A 14,682-nucleotide genomic window follows, 5' to 3' on the forward strand; every position below is an offset into this window, starting at 1 on the left:
TGGTTCAGGTTCAGGTTCTATGAAAGGGTCTAAAAAATATTTTCCTCGGATGCATTTCCTCATAGGTTGGATCCAAATTATTAGGTCCTAGAGTCTGGAAAAACTCAAATATGATCTTAGAAGCACGATAATAACCTAAATAACTGAGGATCCTCTAAGCCAATAAGATTTGACTTACAAATTTGACCACAATGAGAGTAGTGGTCATTCTTAAGCAAATGTGTCGATTCTAATTTCCTAAAGCATTTAGGTCTAGTCTCACAACTTAATATTCGACACATTTGGAATATAAACGTTCCCACAGTTGGAAGAAAACTATTTGGTGGGAAAACAAAGTCAATCTGGGGATCATAGCCTGGGCAAACCACATCAACCAGAGGATGGGTTTCTAAACTGAACTCCTTCATGGACATCATTAGGCTCGGGAAAACGAGTATGAAGGTAATCTTGTAAAATGGTCGAGGCACAGATATCAAGTCCTAAGTGTAGGAACTTTCTGAGAGTTAAAGGTAAGGCACTGAAGTGATAATCACCCCCAAACTTAGAGTTTTCAGTGTCTCTAGATAGACTATTAATCTTGAATTTCGATCTTCAGAGTCCTTAAATATTCAAGAGATTCTTCTAAGTTATTATCAGGTAGTGCATCTTTACTCATCTCTACGGTCTATTTTTTCAAGATTATTGTTTCTAAGTCGCTAGACCCTAAAACAGTATTTTCGAAATGAACCCGTTCCTCTAAACCACTATCGGCTTCGTAAACAGGAAATACTACGTCGTCTAAAACGGTGGTATCCCTAATCAAATCCTCGTCCTTTTGAATAGGTGAATAATCATAAAAATTATTTGGATTTGAACTAGAAATAATATAATCACTATACAACTCAATTGGATTACTAGACTCCTGATCACTATGCCTACAAATTTCAGATTCTTCATCACTGCTATCCTCATCATCATAGTACGAAAATGATTGAACCTTATCTAAATAAGTAGTGTCTTTTATTCTAACCTCGTCCTCTAAATTAGGCAGATATTCACTATTGACATCAAGGGTAAAATTGGAAACACTATTTTGGAAATTTAGATCTTTTAGAGAAGTTCTATTCTGGGTCTCTAACAAAAGCTTTTGGGCCGACTCACATGAATTCCTGACGTAATCTAGGAAACCAGGTAAAGAAAGTTCACTCATTGCATTATTTTCGTCCATAACTAAGTTATTCATTTCAGCGAACTTACGTGTTGTCTCAGCTAACTTACGTGTCGACTCAAGTAAAGAGGAATTATCAGAATTTTTCTCGTATGACTGATGGTTGTGAGGATAGTGATTGGGCTCACCATGGTATGAACCATAACCTTGAAGAGTTTGGCGTTCCCAACCACTATTCCCACCATGGTAATAAAACTGATGATGTCCATATTCAAATTCGGGTCGATATTCATTGTATTGGCTTCTATCATACCAGCTCGACATTCTTAATTGCAGGGGAATTCTACACAATCACAAACAAGGCCGACTCGACTCCACCAAAACAAACCTAAAGATTTCTAGCAAACAAAAAGCATGATGGCTCCACTTAGATTGTTTCTAGACCAGCTTCTATCTTTCGAAAGGGAATTCGTTGCAATTTGAGCAAACCCCTCTGGAATCAATCCGAGTCAAAGTAAGTTGAATTGAGGCGAGGGAAGCTCAGTGGAGCTTTGATACCCAAGGCCTCACCGCTATCACAAGGCGGCGCAGTCACGCATTCAACTCACAGAAACCGTCATGAACTTTGGAGTGTGCTTAAAGAGCAACCAATATTTTTCGAACGAGTTTCCTATTAAGCTCGTTACCCTATCGGTCTCGTTCTATTCCAAATTTTAAAGCTTAGGTTCGCGTTCGGTTTCGTTTTCCTAAGGCGGGCAAGAAGAGAACGGTGATGAAATCCGAACCCTTATCTTGTTTAGGCCAGGCCTTGCCCTTTACTAGGAAAATAAAGACAGTCCGGTTCGTCCTCAAACAATTATCACCTTAAGGCAGACAGTAACCCGCTTGCAGGAGATTCGCGGGTGTTTCGATTGGACTTACCTCCCGTACCAGACGGGCGATGAACCGTTGTCGTCGACTCGGGCCACGACTCCTATGCCGTGTGCGAACCCGAGGGGCCGAGACGATATAGTAATCGTCGTCCTTCTCTGCAAACAGTTTGTATTTAATTTTTTTTTTTTTTAATTATATAACCCTTCCGTAGGGTTTTAAAAAATAATGTCCAAAGTCCAGAATAAAGTCCAAAAAAATCCAAATTAAAAAAAAAAATTACAGTTTTCCTCACACACTCTAAAAAAATTAAAAATTAAAAATTAAATCCTAAAATTGTCCTTTTTTCTTCTCTTTTCGCTTTTCGCTTTAAGCTTTTTCCTCTCCAAGTCCTTAGTGCTCCACTTCGAACCTGTAAATCAAAGACAAAAAAAAAAAAAAAAAAAAAAAAAAAAAAAAAAAAAAAAAAAAAAAACCTAAAAATTCTACCTAAGCACAAATCCCCGGCAGCGGCGCCAAAATGATTAAAGATTTAATGGGGGTTGTAGTAATAAAGGTTCGAACTCTAAGACTTGTGAAGGTAAAGGATTTTTTTTAGACTTATAAAAATATATATACAAAATATTAACAATTTTGGGCGAGAGGTAACCAAGACACTAGATTCCACTACTACGCAAGATTGAATGATAAATATTTCAAAACTCTATTCAATTCTTAAGTCCTCTTTTATCTTTAATTCACTATCAATCATACAAATTCTCAAATATTATTTGTAAACCTTAAGCATAGATTATCAAGAGATTAAACCAAGCATAACCTATCAAACTGAATAACAAATAATTAAGACAATCATTCAAACAATTTAAAACTCTGCAAAAGCAGCGATTAGGTGAATTATATAATTAAATGAAATAGTTACCCATTTATGTTGCGTGAATAGCTTCCTCCATTGCCTTGGTTACGAGGGAATTAACTCATCATGTTGGAAAACCTCTCAAAATATTTTATTAAGCTCAATTGATGTTTACAATAAAGAGAAAGATAAGTAAATGTTCTAAAACAGGATTATGCGACCCACAGAAGGCGTCCAAAATGAACGACAAAGCTGAGGTGCTGTTGTCGCTGAAATGCTACGACCCACACCTACGACCCACGGATGTGAGTCATTTTCACTGTTGATAAACGACTGCTTCTGCGAGTCCGTTCTTCGTGTTCTTGGTGTTCTTCATCAGCAGCAGCAGCAGCAGCAGAGTTTGATCAACTCTTGATTTCTGCGTCTGTGGCTCTCCTCTCTTCTCCCAACTCTCGACAGACTCTCTAGTACTCCCAGGGAACATATTTATACACCTACAGCTCGTTGAATCTCCCTCAATTACTCCATATAATCTTCATTACTCGGTGTTTAAAGAAAATATTTTCCGAATATTTTCTTCCCTGAAATGATTCTCCACGCGTAAACAGCCTCTGATACTCCCTTATTTAGCTTCTACACGGTCCAAAAGTGTGCTAGAGTCCTCCATGCATCATCATAACACGTCCGAATCCCTCAAAAAATCCTCTCAAACCCGTGACTGCCATGTTCTCTGATGATGACTTGTTTAGCCGATTCTAGCCAAATTCGATCGATTCTGACACACATACTTTATTCCTTAAGCTATATCACATCTTCCTACCAATTTTTAGCCATTGAATCGCACCACAACACCTTCATTTTGTTGATTGAAAATCTGCCAGAGAGAGAATATATTTTCCCGCCAAAAATGAAATTTGAATTATGAGAAGAAAAGTGTCCTCCCCCTAATCCTGTACGGGTGTCCCTTTAGCAATTGGGGTGGAAATAGTAATTTTGGGGTGGAAATAGTAATTTTTCTGGGTTCCTCCGGTACATTTCTGGGACGCTTCCGGTGCATTTCTGGGGTGCCTTTAGTACTTTTCTCCGGGGTGTAAATCATCACTTTTTTGAGCTCATTTCGCCGCAAAGGCTTATTTCTCTAAAAACATCTACAAAAACACAAAATAACACAATAAGTACTTAATCGAGTCTAACAATACAGAATATTGAGAACAAATTAGACACATAAATGCGTCTATCAGGCATGCCATGCCACATGTGCCAATGGCATGCCAACCACCTTTCCGCGCCACACCATGCCGGCCTTCCCCATGCGGCTAACAAAACGAAGGCGTGCGACGATCAACGTACACCCTTCCATCTTGGATGCAAATCCTAGCCGTCCAAGGTCGCCAAACAACGCATGGTAACCTTTGGCCCAAAACCCTAGTTTTGGCCACGCCAAACCGCGCCAAGGCATGCCATGCCACATGTGCCAATAGCATGCCAACCACCTTGCCGCGCCATACCATGCCGGCCTTCCCCACGCGGCTAACAAAACGAAGGCGTGCGACGATCAACAGCCACTCTTCCATCCTAGATGCAAATCCTAGCCGTCCAAGGTCGCCAAACAACGCATGGTCACCTTTGGCCCAAAACCCTAGTTTTGGCCACGCCAAACCGCGCCAAGGCATTCCATGCCACATGTGCCAATGGCATTCCAACCACCTTGTCGCGCCATACCATGCCGACCTTCCCTATGCGGCTACCAAAACGAAGGCCTGCAATAATGAATGGCCACTTTTTCTTCTAAGATGCAGATCTTATCCGTCCAAGGTTACCAGCTAACGCATGGCAACCTTTGGCCCTAGTTTGGTCGCGCCAAAACAAAGCCAAAACCCTAAATTTTGGCCGCGCCTAGACTGGGCCACATTAAAGCCATACTGATCATACTTTCATTCCACTGGCTACCAAACGAAAGGTTGCAATAATCAACGGCTACCTTCCTCTTAAGATGCAAAATCTCGACCATTGAAGGTCACCACCGAGCCGGAAAGTCTCCCAATCTTGACTTGCCAGACAACAACAACATGCTACATGTTTTCCACGAAAACACTAGAGACATCAACACATGTCACAAACTAGGGGATGCTCATTGGATATTGGTTTGGTGGTTTACAGCGTGCGACGTACACTACGCTCGTTATAAGAAAGTGTCATAAGGATGAGGCGGTTAGTAAATACATGGAGTAATGGTGAAACGATTTCTTTTATGGAACATCAATTCCAAGCGTTACCGATTACCACCTCCTCCCATTTACTCACCTTTTTTCCATTTCTTAATGAGACCAGAGTACGTTCCACTTCGAATTGTATAAATAGGCATTACCTATTTCCACCGAACAACAAGTTCAGGTCAGAAGGATACAACACTTAGAAAACATTTGCTAGTTTTTCATCTATTAGCTTACCACTTTCTGATACAAGTCGTGAAACAACTACTCTTCCAGAATCAACTATTCTGGCCTCAACACTTTCTTCGCTTCCCTCCCCAAAACCAACCCTTCTCCTTCACTTTATGACCGAAGCAAGTCTGGAACGCCCATTTTTTGGTTTAGGCCGGATTTGTACAGATTGATCTCTTGAATCTAAAGTACTCCCTTGCAGTACATAGTTTAGGGTTTAAATTCTTTCTCACCCACACACCCGAAATTACCAAAATTAGCAGAAACCGTTTTCACCCTCAAACAGCTGGTTTAATCATATTTTCAAATAATGTTCGTCTGAACCTTAGGTGACAAAGCCTAATAAATTATGAATAGATGAAGAACCGACCAAGGGGTCATGAAACCGGCTCCGGTTGGTTACGGGATCGATTGACGATCATTTTATGATGTTCCAAATCGTTTGGAAGAGTTCTGGACCTAATGGGTGCAATTGTGCAAATTAGGTCAAATTGTGAAAATGCGTGGGACCGGCTCCTTGCAAGCCAAAGAGCCAACCTTGGTCGGTCAAGGTAATACGATCACGTCGCCAAAGTGTCCGTGTTTCAGCCCTGAGAATTTTGATATTTTCTGATGTACGTTTGAGCAACATTTTGAGAAAATATGAAGAAATCAAGAATTTTGCTGAAACTGAGAAAACTTCATAATATGAAGGAAATAAATAAAATGAAGGAATCATGAAGTGTGGGACAGGCTATGGCCAAGGCATGCCCGACCGTCCAATGAGCTCGGTTCCATGCCACTTTTCCTAATTTTATATTATTTTCATGATTTTAGGGAAACATCATGAAATCAAGGAGCTTGTTGAAATCAAAGAGTTTTCTTGAAGTGAAGGAGTTTCCATGAGATGAGGGAAACAAATAATATTAATAATAATAAAATAAGGGCGTGTGGGACCAGCTTGGGCATGGTCGGCTGGTTAGGGCCTGGTCCCGTGAGTCTCCCCTGATTTTATATTATTTTCATGATTTGAAGGAAATATCATGAAATTAAGGGATTTCCATGAGATGATGGAAATAATTAATTAAATAAGGAATTACAAGGTGTGGGACCGGTCAGGCTAGGGCATGGCCGGTCGGCTAGTCATCATGGTCCCGCGACACCTTTCCTAGTTCTATGTAATTTTTGTATAATTTCCTTAATGTGAAGGAAATACCATGAAACGAAGGAGTTTAATAGGATTAAGGAATTTCCATGAGATGATGGAAATAATTAATAAAATAAGTAATTACAAGGTGTGGGACCAGTCACGGCTAAGGCATGGCCAGTCGGCTAGTGACCACGGTCCCGTGACACCTTTCCTAATTTTATGTAATTTTTGTGTAATTTCCTTGATGTGAAGGAAATACCACGAATTGAAGGGATTTGCTCAAACGAAAGGATTTTCATGGGATCAAGGAAAATAATAAAATATGATAAAATAAAGGAAGGGGCGTGGGACCGGCCATGGCGGCATGACCGGCCAGCCGGTGGGCTTGGTCCCCTTAGACGCCTCTTTTAAATATTTTTTTATTATTATTATTTTCTCCATGGTTTCATCGTACCTTCGTGTAATTGAATGTTCGTTCGTGCATTCAGGTGCTCGTTAGTGCATTTATTGCCGAATACACTTGCACCGTTCCCTCGGGGCTTACTCGATGGTGGCTCAGATGCCCGTACGTTGAGTATTTATTACTAACCCATGGAATTCTGCTGGGAAAAGCCATAAATTGAAGTAACGAAATACTATACAAAACGTAGAATATTTTCTAGGAATTCAATTGATGAATCTTGCGACTAGAAATAATTAATTGATGGCTCTATACTAGCAGCCATGTTGTCTAGGAGCATTATAATTATTCGGAAATCGAGGTATGAGCCAGTTGGAGCATAATGCTCGATTTAAATGTTTATTTTGTAAAGTCAGGGAACATTGCAACGTTCTGAAGATGTAGTGCTCTATACTAGTGAGTAATACATCTAGGAGCCGTCCAATCATTTTGATTCTTTACAGAAGTGATTACTGAAATTGCTCAGTATTTATGAGATATGTCGTTGCCTCAGCTAAGAGACTACACATCTACATATACTCTGAGAGACGGTATTCTCAGTCAGAGATTCTTGTGGCATGAGCTTTCATGCTTCGATGAGAGACATGAGCCTCAATACTCATCTGATTGCTGAATCACGGGCATGTATAATTATGGTTTTACGATTTTACCCTTTGTCGAAAATCCACCATCTACATTAATTTCCCTACTTAGTGAGGGACAGTCATGTTCCTCAGTCAGCACTGAATGGTGATTTTCTTGTTACAGTTACAGACGAAAATAAGTAGTTGAACTTAGTCGTAAAATAAGATGTTACCAGATTTTCGATTGCATGAACGGACCATGGCTTGAACGAAGATCCCAGTGGCATGATAGAGCATCTTCTAATGATCCTAAATTGATGTAGAACCGTTGGCTTGGTGATGGAACCTTGGTCGGTTTAGGATTCACAGGCCCAGTCCCAAAAAGGAAAACCTTATGGAATTAGGTTTTGGAAATAAAATTTGGTATAAAAGGGATAAAACACCTCTTTTTTTTTATTTCTCCTTCATAGCCGACCATCACCTTCACCCCTTCATCACCTTCATGTCAGCAGCAGGAGGAGTAGCAGCAAATTTCGCCGGAGCTTCATCGTCAGCCGGAGCCATCACGGTCCGACCAACTTCCGGCCGGCGACAGGTACATGATTTTTTTTTATTTTTTTATTTTCAAAAGCTTGCTGTTTTTTCATGAGTTGTTCATAATAAAAAAAAACCATGTGTATATACATATTTTTGGATGTAAATTTTATGGAAAACCGTTGCTTTAGGAACGTACGTTAGTTCGATCCTTAGTTTAAGAAACTAGCAATAATCCCTGACTTAGGAGAGATTTTTTCTTATACATAGACCTGAGTTTAGTGATAAAATTTTGTTTATGAGATTTCATGGAAATCAAAACTTTATCGTAAAAGGTGTGAATTCTCACAAAATCGAAATAAACCCCCGTTCCAAAGATGGACGATCGTACGAAGGAATTTTTTTTTTGTTGAATAAAACCGTGGAGTATCCAGGATTTTTTGTTTTGCATATAAAACCGTGATTTTTCACGTTTTTTTTACGTGAGTTCTACTCACATTAAAATAATAAAATTTATTTTTACGTGAATAATTCACCTTTTATATATATAAATATTTTTTTTTGAAAGTAAAAGTCTGATTTTGAGTAATATTCAAAGGTGAACAATTATTTATGATGAAATATTGTTTAATTTTCATGATTCCATGGTGAATTCTCACACGGTGGAAGTGTTCATGATTTTATGGAAATCTGAGTTTTGCTCGTCTTTTGTAGATTTGAAGAAACGAGCAAGTTTTGAAGTGTTAACTCGTGCATCACAATCACTACTGTTAGTGGGATCGTAAAAGGTAAGAGTTAAGAATTACCATTTTCGTAGATTTTTTTCCGTGTGCAGAATTCCATCATCTTATCGAATTTTGCATCTTGTATGGATGATATACTGAAGTAGAGTATTGTGTGCATGTTACAGCTACTTCGCAAGGATGTCTGAATCTCAAGAAAATGATGTCTCCAGAGATGATACATGCATGGATGAGGCTTCCATTGGTGAAGAAGAAGATGAAACACCTGGAATCAAGAATGTTCCAAACATAGAGGATGCATTCTTTGTGACTCAAGGACCTGAAAAGCACCTCAGAATTCCAGCATTTCGTCTTCTCATAAATCCTAGAGAGGTTACTCAGAAAAAATTGGTGACTCTTCTGGCATTCATTCGGTTATGTCTTGAACGAGGACATTTTTCTGCGTCAATCATTGAATTCAAGCTTTCTCGACGACCTCTAGAAAAGTTTTCTGGATGGGCGAGGAATACGCTGGGTTTTCCTAGTGTTCGAGCCATGCTGCAAGATGAAAAAATAACACGGGCTATCCAAGCCTCTGGATAATTGTTCATTTTTCATGATGTGCGAGGTATGGTAGCTCTACTTTCTCGTTGGTGTATTCCAACTCACACTTTCGTATGCAGATGGGGAGAGTTTACCATCACCTTAGAGGATGTAGTTGTTTTGTTGCATCTTCCAATCACGGGTAACCTTCATGAAGGTCTTTCTTCCTTAGAGGAAATAACAATGTCTAGCATCTTGACAGCTCCAATAGAGGAGATCAGTTAGGTATCCAGCAGCAAAGGTTGTTAAGCTCATTGGTTAGTACACTGGTGGCCGAGAGATACTCCTATTAGCTGGCATGTTGACGGTACGTTATCTATTGCTGCTTTCTTGTGTTTATGGATGTCCAGAGATGTATTTGAAGATGATGGAAATCTATTGAAGTTGTTCGTGATTCCTTTTGCCATTAAGATGGATCAGGGTGAACAACTCATAATAGGTATTTTTTTCTTGGGATCTTTGTACTCTAACTTAGACTCCTTGATTATAGACTCCAGCATCTCGAATGGCTTTATGAAGATTGAATGCTATGCTAATATGATGTTTCTTCAAGCTTTGATGAGGGAACGTTTCAAGAATTATGAACCCAATCCACGTACTATCTTGAAAGGACTGAACGGTGATGCTCATCATGTTTTCTTTGAGAGGGACAATGTCAGGATCATGCGTTGGTCTACAAAGCAGCCCCGACTCAAGACTCGTTTCGTTGATGTGTTAGACCGTGAATCTGAATTCAACTTCCGTCCATGGGTGTTAATCCCTCCTCATATTTCTCTGTTTATAACTTTTAATGCTGAAGAGAGTATGACTTTGAAATCTGGTGCTGATTTGAGCGACGACGAGAGGTCTTTTATGCTGAGTTGCACTCCTGGTAACCTAATATCAACAATACATGGAGAATTCTCGGTGTAAGAATACAATATTGATAGGGAAGCTCGGAAAATGGGTATGGATCAGTGTGTTCCTACTTTTCGGAGAAGGAAACCATCAGTTGAACAATTCGTGACCCGTTTAGACCGCACACATGTGGAAGGAAGCGAATACTGGTTCCCTAGCTCCGAGCGAGTTACATATGTTACTCCGGGTTACATAAACTTTTGGGATCAACAACTCAGGAGTTTACTCGATTTCATGATGGTGGATCAACCTTTGGTGAAGGAGCCTCCTTCTACTGAGATGATTGCTACTCGACCAAGACTGAAGCATTTCCCTGGTGGTGATAAACGGAAAACATCTCCAGGATGTTCACAAGTGAGTATTCTTTTCATAATCTTCATGAAATTATGATAATTGTGTTTTGATTGTTGTATCAAAATTTCTTAAAGGACGGTCGGAACGTAAGACCTCGAATCGACGTAGACCTCTCAGAAACTGAAGCAACTATTCATGGCGGAGAAGGCAGGAGAAAGAATTATAAATTTTGGTCCAATACCATAAAGTCCTAGGTTGTTTCTTTGGTGAGTTGTCAGTACTTCTCTTGTTGTGACTTATTCTCATCCATATTATTAGGATTATTAAACTAATATTTATTATTCCGTTGCAGAACTTCACTCCATCGAGTATTTACGGTCTTCAGTTCTCTGCTGCTGGGCAGACGGTTTCTGACTTGAGTGATGAAGAAGAGGCCGTAAGTATTTCTTCGTATAACTAATTATGATGATTTATATACAAAATGCTAATTGTTGAGAATATATCCAGGAGGATGTATCCATGGAAGTGGATAATACCGGTGATGTTCGTTCATCTTTGAAAAATGGCGATAAAGAAATTTCCCAAAGCTCAACATCGAATGAAAGCAATGATGCTCTTGATGTTGATACGGGAAATTCAGGTTCTTTGAACGCTTCAGAGACCACCCAAGTAAGTATTTCTCTTGCATTTTATCCATATAAGTATAAATTTCTTGATTTATGAACGAATGAATGGGAATTCATTTGAATATAGGAAAAGTTTTGCCGAAATACGTCACCAAAAATTCCAGAATTCATACCTTTAGCAAAAACGCCATAAAATCTTCATCCGATGTCGGATTTTTGCTATATACCCATGTATCTTCATGCCAAAAAAATTCCAAGCTTTATCAAAAAATATTTTTAAGTTTTGAGCACGTTTAGGGGTCGAAATCGGCAAAACAGTAAACTTCCAGAAGACTTTCAGAAGATTTTCAGCTGTCATGTAGTCTAATGTTTTTATCACATCTTTTTACTCATTCATCCAATTTCTATGAAATTTTAATATGTTAACATCCATACGGAGATAATGGTATATAACTCGACCTTAGATTATTCACCAATTCCTCCCAGTTCATCGTTTTGTACAGGGAAGTGTAAAATCCTCTCAGACGAGCTTGTTGTAAAACGTGTTTTTATGAATTTCACGCTATTTTCTCATGTATTTAACGCATAATTATGAACTTTTATGATGTTAGACCACTTGTATGTTGTATTTTATGATTCCATTTGGTTTCCATGTTTAGATTTCTCTAATCTCACGTAATCTTCGTATTAGGTACTAAATGCCAAAGTTGAGAATAATGGAACCAATAATGATGATTCGAACAACCCCGTGGTTATTGATAAAGGAAAAACCACCTCTGCACTTAAAGGCCATGAGGGGATTTCTACTAAAACTATTAAGGAAACCGAGACTTCAATTGTTGTTGCTCCAGTGGCGGGAGAAGCCAAACCACGAGTGGAAGAAACTGAAGAAATTGTCTCCATGACTATAGAAGTTGCTCCAGTAATTGAGAATCGTATAGTGGTGAATGAATACCCGAGTGCAGAGATTGCTTTTGATCCTCCATTTGATGCATCACTCTCATACCACGAACTAGTTGGTGGATTCAGCATTCCTATTGGATATGCCAGCTTGTACTAGAAGATATAGAAGAAATTTGGTCACATCATCGTTACCAGAGATACCAAGCGTGCTTATTCTTAAACAATGAAAATAAGTGTTATCTTGCGTGTTTTAAGTGATATATGCGCTAGGGACAGAAATACTGTTACTTCAGATGTACTATTTGATTGGGAGTTCAATTTGGAGAATTCTGAGAGACTTGGCTTCAACGTAAAGTGGCTTCGTAAGAAGATAGATGCTATCAAGGACTCATGTGAGAATAACATACCCTTTCCCAATGATGTTGTTAAGGAGAAAGAAGACAAGATTGATAGGCTGACTGAAGAGCTGAACATGGAGAAGGCGGCTTTACAAGTCTTGAAGGATGCAGTGGAGCGAAAATCTTTCTTTGCTGATTTTCTTTGATTTATTTTTCATAATCTCTTGAACTTCTGAACTTCTGAGAGATGTGAGGTTTTATTTTTGGTTTTGGATAAGTAGATGATTGAGGATTTTCTTTGGATTTGATAGAGATTTTCTTTAAGTAAGATGAACAGAATTTTGATAAATTGTTGAATTCAAATACTGAATGCAAGTATTGCAAACGTTTTGTAGAAATTGAAATACAATAAAAGAAAATCCTAAATGCCAAATCCAGACATCATGAATGTTCAAACGCCTAGTACCTTAAATGCCCAATAATTTCAGGCGTTAAATGCTTTAAGCCCAATTCTCGTGTATCACTGGAACAGACCTGCCATCCGTGTTGATCATCCTGTAGTATCCCCCAACTATGGATTTAGCAACCATGAAAGGTCCTTCCCAATTGGAGTTTCTTGCAGAATGAAGGTTGCGCTTAGTTGCTTTGAGAACTAGGTCTCCTTCATGGAATTTGTTAGGCTTGGTCGTCCGCGCTTTGAATATCTTCTGTTGATTCAGAATTCCTCGTGCGGTGGGATTCCATGGTTGTGGCACATATGGACACTCATGCAAATGGGAGTATCCAGATTATTGTCTGTCATGCTGAGCCATGTCTTCAGTAATAAACCTTTTGATAGAATGCCCAGTTTGAAGAAGCCCTGTGTTCAACCATTTGGTGTAATATTTTCGTGGTGAGGCTATCCACTCATAGCACTTTGCAACGGCTAAGTTGTCAGTGGGAAGAAGTCCCAGGACCAGGGTAACATGATTAAACATTGGTAGTATATGTGCATGAAGGGGAATCAGACTTTCCCGAGTACAGAACCTTTTGATGAAAGAGTGTGCATTTTCCTTAGGTTTCTGTGCTAATTCCACAAAGGCTTTAACTTCCTACAGATGCTCGAATGATGGAATATCTTCTATTTCTTATGAATCAGAGCCTTCTTCAACCGAAGGAATTAGAGTCACCTTTCCAGCATGAATCCAAGGTCGTCTAAGAATCATGTCATATTCTGTATCTTCCCGGATTATATAAAACTTTGTCTCAGTGCAGACCGAGTTTTCTCTGACCTTGAGGCTCAGGAGGTACTTCTGGGATCTATAGACGTTTCCCAGATACTACATGATTCAAAGATGTGGACATGTCTCCTCTTTGAGCCTTCGACATATAAAGCGATTCGCAGACATGTTCGATCAACGACTGAACCGCTTCTTTGACTGGTTGTTCAGAGATGGAGAAAGCCATGACTGGAAGAGGGTATCTGTGCACTCCTTCAGTCCCCAAGTTAAGTTCCACTGATTCGACCTTTTCGTTGAATATGCACTTCAAGATCATGTAGTATCTGGTGGGATGATTGACGAACCTATGGAAACGGCAGTAGCGAGGGTTCTCCATTTCCTCTCCAGTTGGTTCTTTTCTGACATATGGATCCAAGCATCCAGCAGTTCAATGACCTTTTCAATGGAGAGAGGAAAGTCAGGTTCCGTTGGATCTGTGTTTTTGGTTGGAACTTGTGCGTCCCGGGTTTGATTATCCTTTACTGGTGTCGTTGGAGGAGCTGAAGATGCAGGTTTACGCTGCGGTTCAGATTTCCGTTCGCTTCCTTCTGAAACATCATTTGTGGAAGGATGGAGGTTGTACTACTTGTTGATCAGACGCCTGCTACCTCGAGTCTCTCGCGGTTCTTCAGCTTTTGTAGTTTTTTCTCTTTCCAGTAAAGAGGGTGCAGTAGTCGCTGATCTCTTTGCCGCTTCATGAAGTTCTGAAAAGGTATGGAAACGAAGATTTTCCAATAAAGATCTATAGACCGGGATCATGCCGTTGATGCAAAAGTCTACAAGTTGGTTCTCTGTGACATTCAGATCATGACAGTCCAGGGCTTGAACCCTGAACCTTTTCACATAATCATTAGGATGTTCATTGCTCCTTTGAAACATCCTTCCAAGATCAGAGAGAGTAATTTGCTCTGAAACAAAGAAGTATTTTCTGTAGAAAGAATTAATCATTTCTGCCCAACTTTTGATAGACCCTGGTGCGATATTGTTGTACCAGGTATATGCCCTGCCTTTCAGATATTTTGAAAATTCCTTAAGGCGGA

This window comes from Papaver somniferum, chromosome 2 (genome assembly GCF_003573695.1).
Source record: "Papaver somniferum cultivar HN1 chromosome 2, ASM357369v1, whole genome shotgun sequence".
Taxonomy (NCBI): domain Eukaryota; kingdom Viridiplantae; phylum Streptophyta; class Magnoliopsida; order Ranunculales; family Papaveraceae; genus Papaver; species Papaver somniferum.